Source organism: Melampsora larici-populina (assembly GCF_000204055.1).
Source record: "Melampsora larici-populina 98AG31 unplaced genomic scaffold MELLAscaffold_42, whole genome shotgun sequence".
Taxonomy (NCBI): Eukaryota; Fungi; Basidiomycota; class Pucciniomycetes; order Pucciniales; family Melampsoraceae; genus Melampsora; species Melampsora laricis-populina.
The window spans coordinates 695,352-702,918 of record NW_006768806.1 but is presented as its reverse complement, the minus strand read 5'-3'; positions in this window follow the sequence as shown (position 1 = coordinate 702,918).

Sequence of the window (7,567 nt, the reverse complement as noted above, 5' to 3'; positions counted from 1 at the left end):
CAAGGAACCTATCAACTTCAGTATTGATTCATGGAGTACGTGAATGCACCGGTGTGTGAATGGGTCTTTGGCTCTAGATACTAGGTGGTTCACGTTTATGGTCATAGTTTCAAATTTTATCGAAGTTTGGAGATTATCAAATATCACATCATGAGAGTTATGGTTATGTTTTTTGATATTTGTTATTTGTTACTGTTTGTTATGATCATCCTGTGTGATGTCATTTGATTTGTTCTGCTTTATTTGATTATCTCTGTGCGCGTTTCTTATTCCTTGTCTCTCATCAGCTTTACTATAAAGCTGTGTATGAGTCTGCACCAAGCTTTGAACACCATCTGTTTCAAAGCTGTTTCAAAGCTCTACTCACTTGATCACAAGCTGACTTTGACGTACTTGTGAATCTGTGCATGACTCATAGGTTAGTTCTGTTTTCACTTATTGATATGTTTCTTCCTTTTTCATCTACTTTTTGCATTGTGTATATGTATGTTTGCAAAATAAACAAACCATCTGTTTTAAAGCTCTGCTCACTTGATCACAAGCTGACTTCAACGTACTTGTGGTTGGTGTTTGATTAAACAAGTGGAATATGGTTTTCAGGGATACAACAAGAGAAGGCAGAAAATGAAATCTTATTGATAACCCAGAGTAGCTGGTAGGATTAAGGATAGATCCAAGTAGGGATAGATACATTCTACAGCTATCTCATTATCCATTTCTCATTAGGTGTGTTACGGGAAGGTGCACTAGAGTGACCTTACATGGTGCATGTAGGAGTGTAACAAATCCATGTTCTTAACTTCCAAGAACTTTGCTACTATGTACACATAGAAGAGGGGGGCCTACATCATGTTTGCATCCTACGTGGTTGTGGTTTGGGGGTGGTCCCAAAGGTAAGGAAGTGTAGGAGGGTTGGTATCTGCCAACCCTCATTCCCTACCCTTTGGGCGAGAACAGCCCTGAGAAGATAAGACTTCTTGACCCAATCACTCATGGGAGGATGGACTTCAAGCCATGAGCCTCAAAAGTTGAAACTCGCCACAACTCACCACATCTGAGTGTTAAGAATCACACAAGTGCTGTTCAACCCTCCTTCAGGTCCACCTAAACAGCGGACCTACTACAATTAAACCTGTTCTGGTGTTTATTAATGAGCTGTCAGCACTATGCAGTCTCCTATCTGGTTGTTGACCTGCACTTATTGCTACCTAAATTTAAGGCTTACACGCCAAAACCCCCAAGGTTTCTCAATGTGTAGATTTCTTGGAAGAGATTTTCTACCACTCATACATCGTGTGTAACATGGTTTCTCAAGTACCAATGTAGATCTTTCGGAAGAGATCTTCTACCACTCACACATGTTAAGGTTCAAATATACCAATTGAACTCTAACACAAATCAATTGTGAGTACAATATTCATTTCAAAACCTAATTCCTTTCCCAATTCACCAACTCAGAATTTTAAATCATTCAGTAGCTTTATCAATTCCTTCAACTCCTTGTCATCAAACTTCATAAGGTAGAATTTATAAGCATCAGACACCCATTGCCCGCATTTCTTCATCTCCTCTCTTGATGCACCCAAATTCCAGCAAAGTGACACTCCACCAATCCTAAAGGAATGACCATATAACATCTGCTTCTTAGCTGATATACAACAATTCCTTGGCTAATTTTTTTTTGATTTGATTCCTTTCTTCAAAACTCTTTCTCGCATGGCATCTTCTTCTGATCCGCTTTCAAAAGGAAAGGCCGCCACTCTGCCTACGAACATCAAGGATCCCTTCTGTGTTGGATCCAAATGGGGACCCTTGGCACTACCAACCTCGGCGGTAGTGGGTTTATCTGTGCTAGCTCCTCCTGGCGATGATTCCAACTATGGTAATTGGGAACTAGCCATGTCTGGTTCAATTATCGGCGCTGGTTTGGCTCACATCCTTAATCCATCTCAACCTAATTTTCAATGGATCCAGCAAAATCATGCTATTTGCTCCGTTTTGTTACGTTATGCTCACCCTGCCAACTATGGTTTTATGCGCCCTCACATGGGTAATGCAGCGACTATGTGGAAAGCCCTATCTGACTCACATGCAGATACATCAATGGGTTCAAAGTTATTAGTCATTCATCGTCTAATATCTTGCCAAATGATCGACAATGACATAGATACTCATCTAGCTAATGTCGAGCGTCTAGGTGAACAACTTCAACAATTAGTTTTGAAATCTGGGCAAGATACCAATGACATAGTCTGTGCGGCTATTAGTTCTTCTTTACCTACTGACTGGAACTCATCCATCAGTAGCTTGTTATCTCAATCCTCTGTTTCGTCAAAGTCTTTGATTTCCGCTTTACAACATGAAGGTATACAAAGACATGATCATGCTGCTTTGTGTCTTTCTTCGTTAATTTGTGTAGCGGACGGGCTACCTTTGCAAAATTATTAATGAAGCGTCTATAAAAATTTGCAAAGCCAACAAAACTCAAGAATTCCGATACGTTCTTTGGTGCAGGCCAATCAGCCACTGCAGCCCCCTTCTTCAGGTCCATCCTGACTCTGTTCTTAGAAATCACTAGCCCCAGGTATTTGATTTCAGATTGAGAGAACTTGCACTTCTCCGGTTTCAAGCATAATGTTTGATCTTTGCACACTTGAAGAACGTGTTTAACTGCATCTTTGTGAACTTGACCTTTCTTTGTGTAAATCATAATGTTGTCAAGGAAAGCCGTCACATCTTTACCAATCATATCCTTGAATATATCCTGGATGAAGAATTGAAAATAGCCAGGAGCCCCAGTAGGTCCAAATGGCATGACTAAAGGTTCAAACTGACCGGCACAGCATATGAAAGCTAGTTTAGCTTCATCTTCTTTGGCCACACGTAAGTTGTTATGTAACTGTTCCTCATATTGAGGGAAGTGAATTCTTCTGCATCCAGCAAGCTATCAACCAACTCCATGGTGAGTGGGAGGGGATACTTGACTTTGACTGTCATTGAATTCAGGCGTTGGTAATCAAAGCAAGGTCGTAATTTGCCGTCCTTCTTGCCTGTGAATAAAACCGGTGCACCCCAAGGAGAAGTACAGCATCGAATTGTTCCCGCCTTAAGACCCTCATTGATCATCGTGTCCAAAGCTTTGTTCTCTGCTGGCAAAAGAGGAATAATTTGACCAGCATACGGCGTAGACCGGTCTACTAGATCAATTCAAAAGTTGTATTTTTGACGGGGTGGAAGACATTGAGAGGTCTTTTTCTCAAACACAGGAAGGAAATTGTGGTATTCCTGTGGAACCAATTCAGATGCACTCTTTTCCACTGATAACTTCGGGTCCGAGGCTGCTAATTGGGCGGACTTGCTCCAAGAAGTCTTCAGAGCATCAATTTCAACTGTTTCACTCGAGTCCGTCTTGTCATTGTCCTGCAGAAAAAGCTTGCTAGCTAGGACATCCTCATAATCGTCTATGACAAAGAGAAAATCCGACTCACTAGGCAGGGGTTCTGAATTAACATAAGGGCATAAAGCCACTACCCCCAAATCACTATTGCTAACTTGGCCTCCAAGCTTTCCTAACTGGCAGGCCATGGGCACATCGAGTGATTCTTCTTTCTCACTAGCTATCTTGATGGGCTTGTCAATCGTTTCTGGATGATTCTCCTGTTGTAGAAGAGAATCCTTGCCAGTAATTGTTCTCATAACACATTGAGAATTGCAGACATACTCACATCGCAGGGGCGTAACAACCGTTTCACAATTAGCCCCCTCCTCAAGTTTCCTAGTTTTGTCCACATTACCCCCAATGGCAGGGACCTGATGCGGAACAGAGGCGATGTAATTGATCTTGCTGTTGACCCAGTCAATTGAATGACCGTACCGCCTAAACCAAGGCATACCCAGTATTATGTTGTACTGGACTTTCAATTCAGCAACTTGAAATTCTTCAATCTCTTTGTCTTCATCAACTGATAACTCCACTTTAAATTTCACAAAGCTCCTTCTTCCGTCAAAGGCAGTAACTTCTCTCCAATTCTCCAAATCTTGCATCCTCAACTTCTTGTCAGCAAATTTCAATTTCACAACATTGTGGGTAGAACCACAGTCAAGCAGGCAAAAGGCTCTTTGGGTTACGGCTTTAGTTGGTTCGCGGATGGTGATGCACTTAGAAATTCTAGGATCTGAATTGCTCAACGTTCTACTTGCACCTATACCAACACAAAAACCACTACAACTGCTCAAGGGTGGCGTAACAATCACTCCTGAGCGCGGCCATTTTTTGACTCCACACTTTCACTAAAACTACTTCCACTACCACTAACTCCCACAAACATGTCTGAAATCTGACTTCTAAAACCCCCTTTCTTCTCTCTATCAGCCCTAGCTTGAGTACAACGGGAGACTGAATGATTTGGTTTGCCACAATAAAAACAGAAATTATTAGCTTTTTGATGTTGATATTCTTTGTAAGAACAGTTGAATTTGACGGCTGATAAATCCATAGCATCATCTGCAACCACCCGTTGACCACTACTTGTATCACCTCCCAACTGGACCACAGCATCTTTATCGTCTCATCCATCATGAAATAAAGAGATTCTGTCGTGATTCGGATGTAATAAGTGATCTACTTCTATCGCCGCTCTAATTAATTGCTCCAAGGTAGAGGAGGTGTCTCAAATCAACGGAACAGTAACCTCAGGCTTGAGATGACCCTCGAAATGACTCATAAGGGTAGAGTCTTCCCAGCTGACAATGCTGGCTAATTGATTAAAACGAGTCGAGTACTCCAAAACCTACTTGGTTTGCCATAAGGCACGAATCACATTCTCGGCCTTGCTTACTTGGTGAGGGTCAAAATAGGTACCCTTGAAAGCATCCAAGAAACTCTTGAAGGTGAGAGATTCCTTGTTGTCACCGATAAGCCTGTTGACAAATGGAGCAGCCCATACGCTAGCATTCCCCGTAAGGTACGAGATAGCAAAGGCGACTTTGTTGGACTCCACCGGAAATGAACCATCATTGGTTACAACATACAACAAGACTTGCTGAACAAACATTTTGGCCTTTGCACCCCTCTTCCCATCAAACTTGTCTGGGGTAGCCATCTTTGCCATATGGGCGACAGGAGCAGCGGGAGTAAAAGCACCCAAGGTAGGCTGTTCCATAGGTACAGGATTGTTGCGACCTGCTATGGAAGCTTCAAGACAAGCCTCAGCATCGGCACAAGGTGCAGCCTCTTCATGGCAAAGGGCCGTTTTGTTGTTGAGACAATTATTGAGATCCACAATTTGGCGACTGATTTCATCCAAATTCGCCATTGAGCCAGTAGTATGAGCGGTGTACAAAGATGATGAACTAGAATCCTCGGTGTTCTGCAAATCTAGATCCTTGTCACTATGAATCCCGTAGGCAGGCATTTTAGATTTTGAGAGACTTTTAAGAGATGGTTGTATCAATTTTTAAATAGTGGTGGTTGTTTTGATTAAATAGTGGTAATGGTTGTGGCGTTTGTTTGGATTGTGATTGTCGTTTGGGCTGTACCAAGTTGTAAAAGTCAGAAGATTGTTTCAATAGAGTTGTGTCGATATAGTTTGTTTCAATTGACTTGTATTGAAGATAAGGTTGGGTCGTAGTATGAAAAAGAAGTTTATCAAAGTATCAAAGATAAGGTTGGGTCGTAGTATGAACAAATACTTAATACAATCTTGAATCTTCTAGCGTCTGTACTTTCAGATGGTACAATATGATATGAGCAGACTAGGTACGTACAGAGACTAGTCTTGTGTCTGAGTAGATTGGGAAAGGGTTGTCTTGTGTGCTGCTTGTCTCTTTATGATGATGATGTATAATGAGATTGTACCATGGAGAGAAAGGGAAACAATCATGATGACATAGAACAACATCTATAAGGACTGTGTTTACAACTATAAGCATATCCTTATATTATGATCTAAGATGTGATCATAACAAGCGCCAAGAAGGTATGACTTCTGTACCCCACCTCTCACGGGAGGTCAGAGCCGTGAGCCTGACAAGTCAAAACCCCAACTCACGTGAGAATCACCCTCTCTCAATCACTATTCTACATCCCTCCAGGAATCCTATTCCTACAGTATCACTCTTTGAATGAACCAAGATCCTCATTTCATGTATCACTCAATCGTCCTATTGAATTGCATTCAGCCTCCTTGTTTTATCCGCATCTCTCAAACTCCCTCACTCGTGATCGCAAATCCTTTGAATGAAACCGTATTTGAGAAAGTTTAGACTCCATTAGAGTTTACACCCTTGCGTTAATCCTTTCACCCCAATTCAATCAAATTTAAGTTTCCTCAATAAACTGACCGTCTCCTTGAGCTCCCTGTGATTGAATTTTCTAAGGTAGATGTTATACGCGTCCAAGGCCCATCTACCACAAACTTTGACCTCCTCTCTTGATGCCCCTAAATTCCATCTCAAAGAAGCTCGGCCTATTCTGAACAAATGTCCGTATAGCATTTGCTTCCCTTTTGACCTATGTTCATTCCAGATTCTCCTATACTTCTTGATCAACACCGACTTCCTATAAACCATTCCCTTGTCTTTATCATCTTGACTATAATCTATAGCAAACAACAAGTCTGAAGGCTTTCTTGGTCGGAAATTGTAAAGTAATCTCAACGCTCTGACAGGATCTAAACATGATTTTTGATCTTGTAAAAATATATACTGCAGCTCTCCCGGCTTCGCGGTTTTTGCTCCATGAATTGCTATTTTCACATAAGATCCGTTCGGCCCCCATTTGACATCTTCCCACCTTGATAAGTCCTTCTTTGGATCATTTGAAACCAACTCTCCCAACCTTGCTGTACCCCAAAACGCTACCAAAGCTATTGTGGTCGCCACTACTGACTGCTCGTTTGTCATGTCTATATTCTCCGCCAGTACCACTAAGTCCAAAATCATCACCGGAGGTCTTCTTTTCTCTATCTCTTGATATCTCAATTCCACCATTTGAGACGCCTTCAACAACTTCGTCACTGTCTTGTCTGACTCGTGTGGGTAAGTGGATCTATGAAACGTATGCCATGCCTTTATTCCTGCCAGATACGATTTCAATGTTGATGCCTTAAGTGACTCATCATTCTCCGCCAGATCCTTGCCCTTCTTAGATCCCCACACCACAAATTTGATAATTAAATCCCCTGATGTTGGTAGCAGCGATTGTCTATTCACTCCTTTTACGGTAGCAAATCTCAATAATTTTATCACACCTGAATTATAGTGCTTTGAAGTCCCATCCGCCCAAGATCCTCTCAAGAAGTGCCGTTGGACTTCGTCCACCTCTGAGTTATCAATCCCTAGTGCATTACTCTTGAAGGTTCCAAATGGCTTTGTCACTCTCAACCAATTCTTCACCGTGTCCTCGTTCAACGAATTCAGACCTTCATCTTTTGAATTTGATCTCCTAGGCATTCTCAATCCAGAACTAATTCTGACCCACAATTAGGGACAAGTCAACAATTATTCAGGATCACTTCTAGCTGACTCTAGGACAGTTCAACGATTATTCAGGATTAATTTCAAGCGG